The sequence below is a fragment of the Cornus florida genome, unplaced genomic scaffold, assembly GCF_030987335.1.
Source record: "Cornus florida cultivar Cherokee Brave unplaced genomic scaffold, ASM3098733v1 CherokeeBrave_3.0.0_Hap2_Chr02, whole genome shotgun sequence".
NCBI classification, from domain to species: Eukaryota; Viridiplantae; Streptophyta; class Magnoliopsida; order Cornales; family Cornaceae; genus Cornus; species Cornus florida.
In genome coordinates, this window is record NW_026775572.1 from 97,134,269 (window position 1) to 97,153,953 (window position 19,685).

Below are 19,685 nucleotides of genomic sequence, written 5' to 3' on the forward strand. Positions count from 1 at the left end.
TTGGAACAACTGAAAATTGGAGACAGACTCATTCAGCAGACTACCTTGCATATATGAGGCCTTGATAAACAAAAATGGTAAAACACATTTCAACTTTTATGCATCAACCATCATAGTCTATATAAACACTTCAATTGTCATTTCTAAAATAGAATTGAACTATAACTTTAGTGAAAGTGAACTGGATTCCCAATATGCGGCTTTTACCCTCTTTTTCCAATCTCATAAACACAAGCCTTCAAATCATTGAATTTCCTTCTAAATGGGGTTTCTAAGGCATGATTTTATTCACAATACAACTTTTGTTGCTTGTTGAAAATTTATTCAATAATTCAAAATGATACATACTATGGTTGTGCAATACCGAAGTCCTTTAAGCTTTCTAACCAACCTATGTAGCAAGCGTTAGGCCAACAACTCCTAAACCGGATGGCTTTAGGGTGCTAAGTGTAGAAACACTCCTAGGGCCTAATAACTTGAATTGGCAAGGCTACGAACTCCAACGAACCATATTAATTTATTCTTATCTTTCTGTGAATGACCGTGCAATGTCTAAGTCCCTTAAGCTTTCTAACCAACCCATGTAGCAAGCGTTAGGCCAACGACTCTCAAACCGAATGGCTTTAGGGTGCTAAGTGTAAAGACACTCCTAGGGCTTAATAACTTGAGTTGGAAAGGCTACGAACTCAAATTGGTCATTTTCATTGATTACTTCTTCTTTTTCTTCTTCTTCTTTTTTTTTTTTTTTTTTTTTTTTTTTTTTTTTTTTTTTTTTTTGCTAACTTAGAATTTATAAAAACATGTCAAAGATATCCATTCATTACGGTCATCACCTCAAATCAGCTGAGTCATGATCAAGGTCAATTGGGTTGCATACCCCACAATTAGGTTCCCGGTGTGCATCTGTGCAATGTGAAGCGTAGAAGAGTATGAAATTCGACGAAAATTTAATTGAAGCATTTATACAAACTGATATGAATCAACATGGTCATTTCAAATTTTTTTTTATTTTCAAAAATATCATTTGTCTCTATACAAAAAGTCTTAAACATATACTTCCATCTCCAATAAGTTCCATGATTACACTATTATTGTTTCCAACAAAATGATTTTATTAACTTACATGCATCAAGATACCGTCATGCAAGCAAAAATGTTATGTTATCTCAAAAATGCAACAATTGCAATGCACCCCCAAACTTAAATGTCACATTGTCCTCAATGTGAGAAGACAAAGGATAAAATGATAAAGGAAGAGTGCAACAAGAACAATAGTACCAAGTTGAAGAGGAATTGAGTAGCGGTGCAAAAATAGGTCACTTCGTGAATTCCATGAGCACACCCCCAAACTTGGTTTCAAAAACCTGTCAAAAGATATCTATACACAGTAAGTATCATATGAATTCAAAATTAATGAAAATAACTGCAATTTATTCAACTAAAAACTATAATCCATGCAAAGTAGCAAAAGTGATGCAGTTATAAATTCAAAAATAAGACGTAAAGCAATTGCCAAACCCGGCTCAAAAGAAGTCTAAAAAGTACTACTGAAAAGGGAAATAAAACTAGAAGCATAAAATCACTCCATTATTGGAGTGGTGGTGGAACCGCCAAGTGCGCGGTCCATCAAAGTCTGGAGCATAGCCTTCAAAATCTCCTGACTCTCCTTAGTTTTCTGGATGGTGCCCTCTATGTTGTCAAAGTGCATGCCAAACCCAACAAGATGAGCATTGAGGGCAAGATAATTAGCTCGGGTCATGACATCCAATGGCGGAGCAACAGGGGCTGCTGGAGCAGTGGGGGTATTATGAACAGGCGGAGTAGGAGCCATAGTGGGTGCCGGAGCACCCCAATCCAAGTCATCGCCAATGTGGGCCTTACAGGACGTCTTAAGCTGAACTATGCTCGACTTCCAAACCCCGAGGTTGAAGTCAAACACAGTCTTCTCTTTCGCCTCACCACGAGGTGCTCTAAACTTTGCATCTTTAAGCAACCTGGTGATAAGGTATGGAAATGGAAATACCCAGGTGGTGGCACTGTTGGACCTCACCAAGATCAACTCATTGTAAATCTTGAGAATTTGGTCCCAGACAAGCTGTGGGTTAGAAAACCAGTACTCCTTTTTAGCGGCATAGAGGGCTTTCAGAAAATCCCCCTTACACTCGGAATGACCTAGCATAGGAAGGACGTTCTTAGCCAGAACCGAATTAAGAAACCACAGCAGGCATGGTAAGAAGGATTTATTGGTGCTTGTGGTTCGATTGCCGATAAATTGACCGTGACAAATATCTCCCACAATATCTGCCAAAGATAGCCGAGCCGGTGGTTCAACATAAAGAGATAGGCCTGCCTCATTCACCGGCGAAGCCAATGGACAATCCATAGCCATAGTAAGGTCATCCAGGCCAAATTCATAAACGTCGCTATCAATGGTGGTTTTGATGACGTTCGGTTCTACACATGAATGGAACAGGTTTGCGTAGAATAGATGGACCATGGGCGGGTAGTAGGCATGAGCGCGTGGGTTAAAAAGTGATGCGAGGCCACGTGCCCTTAATTCGCGGAACTGACCATGCCGTCTCTTGATTTTGCTCAAAATCATTTTCAATGTTAAATTTTGCTTCGGGGACGATTGGCTATTTAGCCCAATTTGGAGTTGGAGGCACATTAGAAGGCCCTCGGATGAGAGAGCACGCTTGGAAGCAACTTTAGGAGCCATTGGAATGAAGAAAGTTGGTTCAGGAATTTCGACAAACATCTGGCATGCACAAGGATTGGGAAGAGGGGCAAAATGAGGTTAGATATGTAAAAATCCCAAAAATTAACCTGTAATGGACATGCAATTATCACCCAACAATTACCAATCCTCCATAAAGAGAGTCCCAACCTCCTTGATGTGAAAATTTAAAGAAAAAGAAAGGGGAAGAGACCTACCCAACTTGGAGGAACAAACTTCCTTTATGCTTGAAGGATGAGAGATTGAAGGATGAAGATAATTGATGAAGAAGGATGAGGGATGAGATAGATGGAATGGATGGAGATGGATGAGATTGATAAGAGAGTGAGAGGTTTTGAGGGGTGATTAGGTTTGGGGCGAGGGTATGAGAAGGAGAGGCAAAGTTAAAATGAAATGCAATGGGCTTGAAAGCCCATTTAACAATCAGCAGGGGAAAGGCGCGGGCGCCCGTGGTCGCGCGGCGGGTGCTCGCGGGGCGACATAGGCTCACTGCCTATTTTGGCGAGAGCCCATGGTGGCATGGCGAGGGCCCGCGAGTCTGCGGCGGGGGCCCACGGAGAATGGTGGGCGCCCGCGGAAGATCGAAACTCTCTGGCCAATTTCGCGGGCGCCCGTGGAGCTCTACAGATGCTGCCTTGTGCAGCCTAGCTCAGCTTGCAAGTCCCAGAATGTGATTGCAAGCAACTTAAACACGAACTTGAATTCCGGAGGATCCTAGTCATTGTGGAGAAACGCCGGAGCGGGATTTGACTCTCCATGGCTCAAGAGAGAGTCACGAAATCCGAATGTCATTTAAACTTTGGATTTAGACGAGACAGATGCCTCAATAACCTTAAATATTTCCAGAAATGGTACAGAGACCTGAAAACGATGAAGAAAACTGAATGTAACCGCCGGAATGCTAGATGAGACAATTCCGGAAGAATGCACATTTTCAGTTAATTAGTGAATTCCCAAAAGATTCTTGGCACATTGACACACGGAAGAAGGAAGCCCGGTAGATAGACGAACCAAGATCGTGCATTAGTCCTCATAAATTAGGTCCGTTAATAGGACTTTCTTTACTTTGCGGATAGGGAATATGCCGTCAACATAAGGCTTAAGCCGTTGGCCATTAACCTTAGAGAGAGATCCATCGGTAGGATCTTGGAGTTCAACTGCACCATAAGGAAAAACGGAAGTGATGATATATGGTCCATCCCACCGTGAACGGAGTTTATTGGGAAAGAGCTTCAAGCGAGAGTTGAAAAGCCAAACTTTTTGTCCAGGGGCAAAAAGACTTGTGGAAAATGTGCTTGTCATGAAAAGCTTTAGTCCTGGCCTTATAGATTTTGGCACTTTCATACGCATCATTTTGAATTTCCTCAAGCTCATTAAGCTGCAATTTACGAGTAGAGCCGGCTTGTTGGAGATCAAAGTTGATCTTTTTTATGGCCCAATAAGCACAATGCTCTAGTTCAACTGGGAGGTGACATGCTTTGCCAAAGACAAGCCGATATGGCGACATGCCAATGGGCGTCTTGTAAGTTGTCCGATAGGCCCAAAGCGCATCGTTTAGTCTTAATGACCAATCTTTGTGGTCCGGTCGAACCGTTTTTTCCAAGATATGCTTAATCTCCCAATTAGATACTTCCACTTGACCACTCGTGTAACGACCTTGTCATTGTCTCCCTTTCATTTTTCTTGAAATTTTACGAATGAATTTTTTCATTTAATTTTCTTTTCTGAGCTCTGTTTCGTGTCGCTTAGTGTCATCTCTAGTGCTCGGAATTGGTTCCTGAGACTCTTTTTCGTGGATTGACAACTTCCCTTGAGGACCGAGTCATTTCCACATTTTTCGTTTTTTGACACTATGCGCTATTTCGTCCTTTTCCCTATTCTGTCTTATCTCCGTTCGTTAGTTTTTGGCACAACCTCACTTCTCATGCTCGGTTGCACCCGGTTCTTCCTGGATAATTACCAGTTTACCCTTTTTGCCTTAAGTGCTCGTTTTTCTTCGTCATGCCGTTTCTTATTCGTCCGAATTCCGAATCATGCGATTCTTGAGTCCATCTTGATTATTTTTTTGTTGTCCTTCCAGTGGTGTGCTCGGTGGCACCCGAATCTATAGTTTTCAAAAATGACAATTTTGCCCCTGGGGGCTTATTTGTCATGTTTTCGATCTTTTGCTTCCGCATCAGTTCTTGTTGAGTTCCACGGCTTCATAGACGGTCACTTTGACTTCTTAGAGTCTTGTTTTCTGTTTTCGCTTCCGCATTTGGATCCGTTATCGGGTTAATCTTCGGCTTATCACAGGACACGCTGGCTTAAAAAACCAGGGTCGTCATAAGTGGTATCAGAGCGTCCGGGTTCGAATACCTTTGACGACGGGTTTTGGGTGCATATCATGCTCATGTTGTATTGCTTTGATTTGTCATTTGCATCTTGATAACATGTCTTGTATGATAACATGTTCTATGTTACTATCATGTCTCGGTGTGATAATATGTCTGCGTGCTTCTTGATAACATGTTTGATTTGATAACATACCTATTTGCTTCTGTGGCAACTTATTTACTACTTATGTGAGTAGATAGTTATGCTATGCTGCATGCTACTTGTTTACTTTTATGTCTGGTTTTGGCATTGTCTCTTAGGATCTGTCGTATCCCTTGGATGCATTCTTGTTTCACGAGTTTCTTCTTTAAATAGGAGAAATTCATTCTGTAAGGACCCATGTCGGGAACCTTCTTGTCTGTTCTATCAATTGATGCGAGTAAGGCTCATGTGATTGTAGAATCACAATTTTTGTCTGGTGGAGTGAGACATGGGCCAGGGAGGCACCATTTTATTTCCTTTTCCTTTGTGCCTTCTAGATCTAAGGCTTTAAGCGTAATGGTGCCAGTGTCATTGTTGTCAGAGTTTTGGGATTAGCTACCCCAACTATCGCAGATGCCTGGTTTCCGTAGTGCCTTTGGTAACAACCATTTTCGACATTAATGTCATTTGTATCGAAAAGTTCCCTTCCGGAGCATGTTACAAACTAGTGCCTTATACTGTCATGCTACCTTACTGACGAGTAAGTGTAGGCGAGTTCTGGTCACTGTTCGTACTGCTTTATTACTCTTTTCTTCTATCATGTTTCAACATTTTGTTGTCTTGGGATTCTCTCGGTAGTTGACGTTGAGTTAACGTGACGATTCGTATGAGGTGTTGTCTCAGTTCATGGTTTCGCGTTCCTTCAGTTGATCTGTAGACTTCTGGATTTGTCCTCAGTGCATTGTGAGCTGTCCTTTGATTTGACCTTTTGTTCGGTCATTATTCTGTTCTCTCTAGTATGTTCCTAATTTCGGGGATGAAATTCCTTTAAGGAGGGTAGGTTGTAACGACCCGGTCATTTGCCTCCCTTTCATTTTTCTTAAAATTTTACGAATGAATTTTTTCGTTTAATTTTCTTATCTGAGCTATGTTTCGTGTCGCTTAGTGTCATCTCGAGTGCTCGGAATTGGTTCCTGAGAATCTTTTCCGTGGATTGACAACTTCCCTTGAAGACTGAGTCATTTTTACATTTTTCATTTTTTGACATTATGCGCTATTTCGTCCTTTTCCCTGTTCCGTCTTATCTCTGTTTGTCAGTTTTTGGCACAAACTTACTTCTCATGCTCGGTTGCACCCAGTTCTTCCTGGATAATTACCAGTTTACCCTTTTTGCCTTAAGTGCTTGTTTTTCTTCGTCATGCCTTTTCTCCTTCGTCCAGACTCCAAATCATGGGATTCTTGAGTTCATGTTGATTATTTTTTTGTTGTCCTTCCAGCGGTGTACTCAGTGGCACCCGAATCTACATTTTTTAGAAATGACTATTTTGCCCTTGGGGGCTTATTTGTTATGTTTTCGATCTTTTGCTTCCGCATCAGTTCTTGTTGAGTTCCACGACTTCATGGAAGGTCACTTTGACTTCTTAGAGTCATGTTTTTTGTTTTCGCTTCTGTATTCGGATCCGTTTTCGGGTCAATCTTCGGTTCATCACAAGACACGCTGGCCTAAAAAACCAGGGTCGTCATGATAAGCGCCGAATATTGTATATTCAAGCGCCCTAAATTACATTAACAAAGTCCAGTTATTAATTATTTTATGTAGATTAACTTCATTTGCATGTTTTTATGCATTTTCAGGTTGAAGTGCAAAAAGGAAGCAAAAATGAGGCCTTATGGAATTTTGAACAAAAAGGATGCCATTTCTGATTTTCTGGCAGCGGTGATCCTGACTTTTGTCGCCATTTTCGACCTAGCAAACTCAAGAACTAGACTTCCATCATAACATGAAAGATTTAGATCTCTGAATCAGCTTTCCAAATCTTCAAGTGGTTCATCATTCGGAGTTCGGAGCAAAGAGTTATGATCTTCATAACAGAGGTGCGCAGAACTGCCTAGCAGCACTGATGTACTGCCTTTCTCCCCATTTTCGACCAACCAGACTTGAGAATTGGGTCTTCATCAAAACATGAAGTTTTTAAAGCACTGAATCAGCTCTCCAAATCTTCAAACAGATCATCATTCGGAGTTCGGGGCACAAAGTTATAGCAGTTTTCCCAAAATAGGTCAGCGCTGAGCAAGAGGAGCATGTTGCACATTGCACTAAGTTAGAGTGCTCGAGATCACCAAGCGTGTGCTCGAAAATCAGGCAGAATGCCCTTCGGAAATGGCTCATTTCAGCCCACTTGCACATTGGTTTCCTCAATGCCATCTTCCTTCTTTATGAAGTGGTTGGAGGTGTTCCTTGGAGGAGAGAGGGTGTTGTTGGAGCATAAAAAGCTACCGAAGGGCCACACATTAGAGAGCTTGATCTTTAGCAAAATAGAGGAGAGAGAAGAGAGCAAGGAGAAGGGTGTTCTTGAGTACTACAGTAGGTGCTCGAAAATGGAGATGAGGATGATGCTTCTTCCTTCTTCTAGCTCACCAATGGGCAACTAAACCTCATCTAGGGAGGTGATGAAACCCCTCCCTTGTAAGCATGTGTTAGTATAGTTTATTTTTGGGGATTACAATGTATTTTTGATAGTCTTTCCATGATCAAGAGCCTCATTTTTGTTGTAATGAATGTTGAATGTTTATAAATGATTATTGTGAGTTATTCATCTTGTCTTGGATGGTTGCTTTTCTTAATCATATTGCTTGCACTTCCATGGTGACAATGGAAGTTAGATCATGGAATGGTTTTAATGGCATGGAGTTGGAGAACCTAGATAGTTCATGGCTTAGGGTTTCCCTTTGATGGGCTATACTTGATTCTTAGCTTTATGTGCATTCACCATTTAAATTAGGGCTTGATAATCCTTGACTTAGTAAGCATGTTCTAAGCTACATTTTAGTTTAGGTAGTTGATCATGTGAACCTTTGATGGTTTATTCTTGCCTTTCTATTTAAATGAACTTCTTAAGGATATTATAGCAACCTAGTATTGTTATGTATCATGACTATCATATATGTTGTTTTTCCCTTAAATTAATCTTAACCTAGCATGTGTATAGGGATGGAGGTGGATTCATTTCCCTAGCCTTCTTTACTTGTACTTCACTCCCTTGAATTCTTGCAATTTGTTGTTTTATGCACTTTTAATTTCCTAGCTTAAGTGACATCCAACAAAACCTCTATAAACCCATTATCATTCTAAGAACAATTCTAGACACTTAGGTTGCCATAGACTGGCGCAGTCCCAGTGGTTCGACTTACCCGACCAATAGCCCTATTTTACAATGATTCGTGCTATTGCGAAGGTTGATGTTAATTGACCAACCGATCAATTTTTGGCGCCGTTGCCGGGGACTGCAAACGGTTTAGCAACCAAAGTTTAGGGTTAATTTTAGTTTGATTGTGAATATTGTGTCTTGTGAATATTCCTTGTGTGTTTTGATCATCTTTGTGTTGTAAGATTCTAGGGACTCGAAGCTCGCCGTGGGATTGCTAGCAAATTGTAAGTCTAGAGGACCCCAGGTAAGTCTCTTGACTTCTAGTTTCGCATTGTGAATATTGTGTATGTGTTTAATTTAGTTGTGAAGCCCTTGTCGAGGCTCTTAACTTGTTTATATTTTATGTTCAAGCATCGGTCCTTGTCGTGGCTATTTACATTTTCTGTCTTAATAATTGAGGAGAAAGGGAACATCGTATGTGGAGTTGTGGTTGATGAATTGCTTTGTTGAGTATATGCTTTGTTGTTGATGTTCGGTCGTAGGTCACTTTCCTTACCCACAATCGATTCTCCCATTGATATTAACTCTCTTGAAAGAACTCTTAGACGGAACCTTAGGGAACCCACTCTTATAAGGGACCTTGGAACTGAATTCAATTTAATGGGGGATAACGTAGGAAATCCGGGGAATGAAAGGGCTGAAATTCCTAATATAGAGCCAATGACTCTTAGAGATCACTTCATCCCTACCACCTATGCTTCTCCATCTTGCATAGTGATGCCAAACATCGATGCAGCTCAATATGAGATCAAGTCTAGTACCATTCAAATGCTTCCATCATTTCATGGCTTTGATAATGAAGATCCATATAAGCATCTTGATGAGTTCCTTGAAATCTGTTCGACCATCCGGTTGAGAGGTTTTCCGGACAATGCACTTCATCTCAATCTTTTCCCATTCTCCCTAAAGGATAGGGCAAAATATTGGTTGAGCTCCCTCGCTCCCAACTCTATTACTTCTTGGGCTCAATTGCAACAAGAATTTCTTAAGAAGTATTATCCGGTGAGTAAAACCAACCAAATGAGGCGTTCCATTCTAAGCTTTTCTCAAGTTGATGGAGAACAACTCCACGAGACTTGGGTAAGGTTACAAGATCTTCTTCGGAAGTGTCCTCATCATTTGATCCCAAAATGGCAATTAGTGCAAGCTTTCTATGCTGGCTTGACCGAAACCCATAGATTCATGGTTGATTATTCTTGTGGTGGGATGTTCATGTCCAAGAATGCGGATGAGGCTTGGACCTTACTTGAGAATTTGAGTGAAAATTCACTTCAACACAATTCTCGTAGGGCTCCGACCGCAACCACTCCAAACAACACCAACCCTTGTCAACCAAAGTCAATAAGGGAGGAATCATCTCAAGTGGATGCCATCGCTCATAAATTCTACCAATTGATGGCACCACATCTTCCTCCTTCATTGTCTCAAAATTCGGCAAGTTCAGTTTGTGCTTCATGTACTAGTCCATTCCATCTCTCAGAAGATTGCCCCACACCGGAGCAATTTCCTAGTCCCAACCAAGAGCAAGCTAATGCCATGTTCTCGCGGCCCGAGAACAATCCATATTCCAACACCTACAATCCGGGTTGGTGAGATCATCCGAATTTCTCGTGGCGGCAACAAGCCCCACAGAATTCCCAATTCCAAAACCAAGGGCGGCAAAATCAGCCCTCTTCTCAATATCAAGGTAGACCTTTCCAAGCCTCTTCAAGCTACCGTCCTCCTTACAATCCAAATGTCTCCGATCAACCTCCTGTGTGTCCAACTGACGAGAAAGTAGCTGCAAACAAGCAAATGATGGAATCATTAAATAAGCAAATAATGGATGCCAACAAGCAACTCTTGACATCCTTGCAGCCTACTCTCCAAATGGTTCACTCTCATACTCAATCCATAGCTAATCTCGAAAATCAAGTGGGCCAAATAGCTAACCCGGTGAATCAATTGCTTCAAAAGGACAAGGGCAAGCTTCCCTCTCAAACTTTTGAAAATCCTAGAGGAATGCATGTGATTGATGAAACCCCTCCTCCGAGTGGGCCGACTCATGAACAAGTTCAAGCTATTACCACCCTTCGGAGTGGTAGAATGGTGGACAACAAGGTCGATGGAGACAAAAGTGAGGAAGTTTCTCCGTTGAAAAATCCAAATTCAAGCTCTTCTAATCCAAATTCTTGTCCCAATACCATTCACGGATATCCCACACATGTCTCCCCAAATGTGGAAACTACTTATGAGCCAAAAGCTCCGTTTCCTCAACGTCTTCAAGAGTCGACACATTTTGGGAACAAGAATTGTAAAATTCAAGACATGTGGGAAGTTTTCAAGCAAGTGAAGATTAACTTGCCCCTGTTGGATGCTATCAAGCAAATCCCTCCCTATGCAAAATTTCTCAAAGATTTGTGCACTCAAAAGCGCACTTCTAAAAATCATTTGCCAAAAAAAGTGAGGTTGACTGAAAATGTTAGTGCTATCATTCAGCACAGCACTCCCCCGAAGTATAAGGATCCGGGTGCCCCCACAATCTCGTGCGTCATTGGTGACAGCAAAATCGAGAGGGCCCTCCTTGACTTAGGAGCTAGTGTGAATTTAATTCCATACTCGGTCTACCTACAACTTGGTTTGGCAGATCTTAAGCCGACTTCCGTGGTTTTGCAACTTGCCGATAGATCGGTCAAGCATCCACGAGGTATTCTTGAGGACGTTATCATCAAAGTGGACAAATTCTACTTCCCGGTAGATTTTGTGGTTCTTGATACGGAACCAGTCCATGACCCAAAAAAGCACATTCACGTGATCCTTGGTAGGCCATTTTTAGCTACGGCTAATGCATCAATTAATTGCCGAACCGGGGTGATGGACATTGCTTTTGGAAACATGCAAGTCAAACTCCACATCTTTCATGCAACTCAACATCCCTCCAATGAGGATGATTGTTTTCTTGTGGATGTCATTGATGAAGTGGTCGAAGAATCTCTCCCCTTCATCCTAAGCAAAGATCCCCTTGAAACTTGCATGTCTCATTTTGACTTCTCAAACTTTGATGTTGATCAAGCCATTCAAGAAGTCAATTCCTTGCTTGATATTAATGCTATCATGGATGTACCTCCTTGGAAAATTCCAAAAGAACCACTTCCCCAACTTTCCACCACTCCTCCGGTCCCATCATTGTTATCTCCGCCACAACTTGAGCTTAAGCCGCTCCCGGCCCATCTCAAGTATGTGTTCCTTGGTCCAAAGCAAACCCTTCCGGTCATTATTGCCTCTGACCTTCAAAAAGACCAAGAGACCAACCTTTTAGCGGTGCTCCAAGAGCATAAAGAAGCTATTGGTTGGACAGTGGCGGATTTGAAAGGAATTGATCACTCCATTTGTATGCACCGCATTCATATGGAGGATGACGCAAAGCCTACTAGAGAGGTCCAGCGCCGGTTAAATCCAAACATGAAGGAAGTGGTCATGAAAGAGGTGATCAAATTGCTAGATGCGGGAATCATCTATCCTATCTCTGATAGCAAGTGGGTGAGCCCCACACAAGTTGTCCCCAAGAAATCCGGGCTCACCGTTGTTGAAAATTCAGCGGGCGAGCTCGTGCCACAACGAACCACCACTGGGTGGCGTGTGTGCATTGACTATCGTAAACTCAACTCATCAACTAGGAAGGATCATTTCCCACTCCCATTTATTGATCAAATCCTAGAAAGGTGAGCCGGCCAAAGCTTCTATTGTTTTCTTGATGGTTATTCCGGCTATAACCAAGTGGCCATCGCCCCCCAAGATCAAGAGAAAACAACATTCACATGTCCCTTTGGTACTTTTGCCTATCGACGCATGCCTTTTGGTCTATGCAATGCACCGGCAACGTTCCAAAGGTGCATGATGTCCATATTCTCCGATATGGTTGAAAGGTTCTTGGAAGTTTTCATGGATGACTTTTCCGTATTTGGCTCCTCCTTTGACTCGTGTCTCAAAAATTTATCTCTTGTGCTCCAAAGACGCAAAGAGACGAATCTCATTCTAAGTTGGGAGAAAAGCCACTTTATGGTCCAAGAAGGCATTGTTTTAGGACATGTCATTTCTAAGCGGGGAATCGAGGTAGACAAGGCAAAAGTTGAGTTAATCTCTAATCTTCCTCCTCCGAATTCCGTCTGTCAAATCCGTTCTTTTCTTGCCCATGCCGGATTCTATCGTCGCTTCATCAAAGATTTTAGCAAAATCTCACGGCCCTTGTGTAATCTCTTAGCCAAGGATGTTCCGTTCAATTTTGATGACGCTTGCATGGAAGCTTTCATCAAACTTCGCATTCTCCTCTCCTCTGCCCCGATCATGAAACCCCCTAATTGGTCTCTTCCCTTTGAGATCATGTGTGATGCATCCGACTATGCATTAGGGGAGGTTTTGGGCCAACGTGTGGATAAACTTCCGCATGTCATTTATTATGCTAGCAAAACTCTCTACGATGCCCAATTGAACTACACCACCACTGAAAAAGAATTGCTAGCTGTGGTGTACGCCTTGGATAAATTTCGCTCCTATCTTCTTGGCTCCAAGGTCATCGTCTTTTCAGATCATGCTGCTCTTAGGTATTTGTTAGCGAAAAAAGAGACAAAACCCCGCTTAATTCGATGGATCCTCTTACTTCAAGAGTTTGACATTGACATCCGGGACAAAAAAGGGACCGACAATGTTGTCGCCGATCATCTCTCTCACTTACTTATTGAGAAATCTTCAGAATTTGCAGCCATCCGTGATTCCTTTCCGGATGAGCAACTTCTTCAAGTTTCACATTCTACTCTTCCATGGTTTGCGGATATTGTCAATTATCTTGCGGTTGGCAAAATTCCAGCTCATTGGTCCAAACAAGAGAGGGACCAGTTTTTCTCCCAAGTCAAGCATTTCTTTTGGGAAGATCCGGAATTATTCAAGTATTGCCCGGACCAAATCATCCGGCGATGTATTCCTGAAACCGAGGCCACAAGCATTTTAAATTTTTGCCATACTCTTGCTTGTGGAGGCCATTTCAGTGCCAAAAAGACCGCTAACAAAATCCTTCAAAGCGGATTCTTTTGGCCTACCTTGTTCCGGGATGCATACAATTTTTGCAAATCGTGTGAACGATGTCAAAAACTTGGATCCATGTCCCGAAAAGACATGATGCCCCTCACCAACATTTTAATTGTTGAAATTTTTGATGTGTGGGACTTCATGGGACCATTTCCATCTTCTTATGGCTATGAGTACATCCTTGTAGCGGTGGATTATGTGTCTAAATGGGTTGAAGCCGCGGCTACCAAAACCGATGATCATAAAGTCGTGATCCATTTCATTCAATCTCACATCTTTAGTCATTTTCGTACGCACCGAGCAATCATTAGTGACGGCGGATCTCATTTCCGAAATCGTTATCTCAAATCCGTCCTTGCTAAGTATTCAGTCATTCATAAGGTTGCTACACCTTACCACCCTCAAACGAGTGGTCAAGTAGAGATTTCTAACCGGGAGATTAAGCACATTTTAGAAAAAACGGTTAGACCGGACCGCAAAGATTGGTCATTAAGGCTAAACGATGCACTTTGGGCTTACCGGACAGCTTATAAGACACCCATTGGCATGTCACCATATCGACTTGTCTTTGGCAAAGCATGTCATCTCCCGGTAGAATTAGAGCACCGTGCTTATTGGGCCGTAAAAATGTTCAATTTTGATCTCAAACAAGCCAGCTCTAATCGTGCGTTGCAATTAAATGAACTTGAGGAATTGCGTAATGACGCGTATGAAAACGCAAAAATTTACAAGGCAAAGACTAAAGCTTTTCATGACAAACACATCGTCAAAAAGTGTTTTGCCCCGGGACAAAAGGTCTGGCTTTTCAATTCCCGCTTGAAACTCTTTCCGGTAAACTCCGGTCAAGATGGGATGGTCCATACATTGTCACTACCGTCTTTGCTCATGGAGCAATCGAACTTCATGATCCTGCAAGTGGATCACTCTTCAAGGTAAATGGCCAAAGGCTTAAGCCTTGCATTGACGGCACAATTCTAACCCGAAAAGTTGAGGAAGTCCCCTTAACGGATCCCATTTATGAGGATTAGTGCCTGCTCTAGCTTGGTCTAGCTATCGACATTAAATTTAGCAAAGCAAGGGAATAAATTCTTTAGATGTTCCAAGCTTCCTTCTCTTTGAAATTGCTCGTGCCTTACAAAAAAATTTTCTGGGAAACGGTTTAGAAAAGCCCAAAATTTGATTTTTCTTAGACCTTCTCAACTCTAATTTTCATTCCCGGAATTCTCCATCGCTTTCTAGCAATTTCATTAGATTTTTCAAATGCGACTCATGTGCATATTTTCTCATTTTTACTAAAAAGTTTGAAATTTTTCTCAAAATTCTTCATGCATTTGAGATGTTTAAACAGTTGAAAAATTGCAAGGTTTCAAAACAAAACCTTCAAAATTTCCCATGCATTGGAATGGAATGAATTTGCAAGTTTAAAAATTTTTTTTTTTCTCCAGAAATTTCATTCATGCATTGTGTGATGTTACCAAGGTTTGAAAATTTTCTTACATCCACCCATGCTTTGTGTGATGTTCTGAAAGTTGGCATTTTTTTCCATGCATTAGATATTGCAAAGTTTGAAAAAAAAAAGAAAAGAAAATATATATATATATATATATATAATAATAATAATAATAATAATAATATTACTTATTCTTTTCCGCCAACTTACTATGATTATTATTGTTGTTAATAATAATAATACTAACGCCATTTTTTTTTTCTTGCATGCATTGCATTCATGCATCCTGTTGCCTGCATTTAGCTCTCAATGCATGCATTGCCTTCATGCATGCATGCAAATTCCGTGTAGAAATTCTTGCATGCCTTAACCCCTTGCATGCATCGGACTCAATGTTGCATAGCATGCCACTGTAGTCATTTGCTCACTGGCATGCTCACTGTCCCTCTATGGTTCAATGGTTTCAAGAACCAGCTTCACCATCCCACCCTCAAGCTCACAACCACTTTTAAACCACACCATTCTGAGCCTACTGACCCACTTTCGAGCACTCCAACTCCAATTTGGAGTGCTCGAACTTCCTTGCCTTTTTCCTCGACCTCTCTGGCTTCATTTCGAGCACTCTAAGAGCCCATTTAGAGTGCTCGACATTGCTTGCACCACACAACAACCTCACTACTCTCAGTTCGAGCACTCGCCAAGCCTCTCTAGAGTGCTCGAACTCCACCTTCTTCACGCTCACCACCCAACTTTCTTCCTCTCTCACCTCATCACCCCTCAACCTCACAACCAACCTCATCACTCAGCCACTCCATAACCAACCTAAACCCTCCTGCATGCATGCATGCACGCCCATGCATGCATGCCAAACCAAACTCCCTCACCATCCCACCCCCAAGCTCACCACCCTCTCGGCCATTACAACCCACCACAACCATCCTAGCCACCCCCATGCACCAAAACCTCCACCAACTAACCCACCCCTCCCCACCCAAGCATGCAAACCATGCATGCTCCCCACCACCTATCCTTCACCTCCCACGACATCCATGCATGCATGCAAAACCAAGCTCCCTCACCAACTCACCCTCACCCCATCCCCTCTCCAACTCACCTTCCTCCTTGCTCAAGTCAACCTCCAACCCAACAACCGACATGCACCCACAACCCACCAACACCATCACCACCCTGCATGCCTAGCCACAACTTCATCCCCAAGCAACCTTCCCACTCTCAGTCACATTCAACCAACCCAAACTCACCTCAAACTCCTCACAGCAACCAACTCCACAACCTGCATCCCTTTCTCTCTCAACCTTACTTCACCACCATACCTCCCAAACCTCTCAACCCATGCACATCCATGCCACCCCAACCCTTCCTTCTCTCTCTCTCATCCCACACTCATGCCCACCTCTCTGTTTGTTTTTCGAGCACTCGAAGCCAAGCTTCGAGTGCTCGCCACTGCATTCCACCTTCAGCCCAAACCCCCCGAGCCTACTGCTTCCACTTCGAGTGCTCGAAGTGAAGCTTCGAGCACTCGACCAAACACCCTCTCCTATCTCTTTTAAAACCCCCTCTCTCACTCGAAGCTCCCTCCCTCTCTTTCTTTTAAACCCACCAACCCATCTCCCACCTCACAACCAACTCCCTCTCTCTCGGCTCATCACCTTGCCCAAACCAACCAACCAACCTCCCCACTCCATCTCCCTCTCAACCCACAAATACACCACACCCTCACACCATCACACCACCTTTCTCTCGGCACCCTCCAACCAACCCATCCATGAATCACATGCATGCAACCCACTTTCTCTCTCTACCCAAAACAACCAATCCAACTCTCATCCACCACCAGCCCACCCACATTCCCACCACCCCTGCATATCTGCAGTTCCCATTTCATATTCTGTCCCAAGGTATGTGAGCTTCCTATTATTCTCATTTCCTTGTCTTTATTTCATCATAAGGAGGATGGGATTGCATGTCGGTGATTTTGTTGATGCTTGTGTTGCTTGTTGTTGATGTTGCTCTATGCTAGAGCTTGTTTTCTTGCCAAAATTTTTGGGTTTGCTCCTCCATCCCACTCACTTTCATCTTCTCCTTTTTGTGGTGCACGTCAGGTGTTCGCTGAAATTCCTCAACCAAGTCCACCTCTCTAAATGTCTCGTGCCGGTCCTTCTCGCCCTCCTCGACCCTCTTCAGGTGCCCGTGCTGTCACTCGTGAGCGACCACGTGATCCTTGGGATCGCAAACAACTCAACTACGAACTCTCATTTCTGCTCACGGATGCCTTTGACATTCTACCCACAACTTCGTGGGCTGTAGCCGAATTGACTAACTGGCGTCTGCAACACATTTGCGCACCCCTTGCCAGGGTTGCCTACCCCCGTGTAGTGCGCCTCTTCTACCAGAATCTCCAATGCCCTGAAGAGCCACCCATTTCTCTCACTATATCCATTGATGGCACCGCCTATGCTTTCACTATGACTGACATCATTCAGGTTTCTGGTTGCCCCATTGAGTGCCCCGATGACATTGTCAATCGTGAGAATCTCCCTTTATATGAGGAGCCGGATACATTAACTGTGGCGCAGATTGCCGCTGCCATTTGCACTATTGACGATCCTACTCGGCCCCGGTCTTTTATCTGCAAAACCAATCTTCTGGAACGCCTATGGTTCATTGACACTGTCTTCAAGAACAATGTCTGCCCTTTGGTGCATAGCACCGAGCGTCGGGGCCTCTTTCTGCAAGCCTTATATGCCATGGACCAAGGCCAATGGTTCTCCATCCCAGAGCTCATTTGGTCCACATTTATGAAGTTTTGGCATGATGCTCATAATACACGGGCTCCGCGAGTTGAAAATCAGAAATTGCCTTTGCCCTTTTTCATCACTCGGCTCCTTCAGCACAAGGGTTTCGTTGTTCCTCCCCATGAACCAAAAGGCGACAAAATTAAAATTTTTACCCAGCGCCGGTGGATCAATGTTCTGAGCCATTCTAGTACCCCTCCGCCTCCTGCCCCCCTGTTCATCCACGCTCCACCTCCTCCTCCTTCTGAGGCAGTTTCGACCGCCGCAGCCACTGCGAGGGTAGAGCCTCCGGTCGACTCTCACCAGGACCAGGCTTTCATCCGGGCTTCCATTGCCGGTATTCATGAGCGACTAGATCGTTTTGAGAATTCTTTGTCCGCGTGCACTCAGACTCTGTGTGAGTCTTCTTCACGTGCAGAAGAAGATCGTCGTCTTGCTGCTGAAGACCGCCATCTTGCTGCTGAGGACCGTCGTTTGGCTTCCGCTGAACGGCATAAGACTCAATCTCTCCTCCATTCCATCCTTGCCCGTTTACCTTCTGGCCAGTAGCTTGTTGCGAGTGTGGACCTTCTCTTTTTGTTTCATCTGTACCTATTTCTCTTGTATATTTTGTTTTCCTTTTAAACTGTAAGAATTTGCTATGTATAGGTTGCTCTGGTCGACATGATCCCTGTACAGCTCTTTTTGTCATCATGTAAACTCTTTTTGCAATGCAAATTCTTTATGTTCTGTTAACTTTCGCTACATTCTTTTTCTGTCTTTATGCTTGTGCTATTAATGCTGTTTGTGGTTGTTTCTTTTGGTTCTTCATGTTACTCTCCAGGTTGCACCGTCCAGTTCAAGTTTGGGGGTTTTTGTCTCAAAATGCCGTTCCCTCCCCCTGGGTATTGTTGTTCCTTTTATACTCTTTGTCCTTTTTGTCTCTAACTTGCATCCATGTCCCACATTGAGGACACTATGTCGTTTAAGTTTGGGGGTGCATCAAAGCATTCTTGGCATATTTTTGGTTCCATAATTTTTGCTAAGCAATGATAGTATAACTTGACACTTGTCGGAGATGAAACATATGTTTAATACCTTGTGTATAGAAGCAATTGAAATTTTTGAAAATAAAGAAAAATTTGAGTTGAAATGATCATGTAGATTCAAACTAGTCTGTATAAATGTTTCAATTAGATTCTTGCTGGATTTACACTTTTATAAGCTTCACAATGCACAGATGCACATTGGAAACTTAACTGTGAGGCATGCAGCTGATTAACCTTGACCTTGGCCTAGTTAATCTGATTTGATGGACCTGATAGATGAATATCTTTGGCATGATTTATGTCATTAAAAAAAAATAAAAAATAAAAAATGACCAGTTGACGTTCGTAGCCTTTCCAACTCGAGCTATTAAGCCCTTTGGAGTGTCTCTACACTTAACACCCTAAAGCCGTCTGGTTTGGGAGTTGTTGGCCTAACGCTTGCTACAAGGGTTGGTTAGAAAGCTTAAAGGACTTAAACATTGCACGGTCGTTCAAAAAAATTGTAATAAACATGGTTAGCTGAAGTTCGTAGCCTTTCCAACTTGAGCTATTAAGTCCTTTGGAGTGTTTCTACACTTAACACCCTAAAGCCGTCTGGTTTGGGAGTTGTTGGCCTAACGCTTGCTACATAGGTTGGTTAGAAAGCTTAAGGGACTTTAGCATTGCACAACCATTCTATGTTTCGCTTATGTGTTGAAATAAATTGTTAACAAGCAACAAAAGTTGTCTTGAAAATAAAATCATGCCTTAGGGACTTCATGTAAAAGGGAATTCATTGATTTGAAAACTTGTGCCTTGGAATTGGACAAGAAAGTAAAAGCCGCATGTGAGAATCCAATTCACTTTCACTAGAGTTTGAGTTATTTC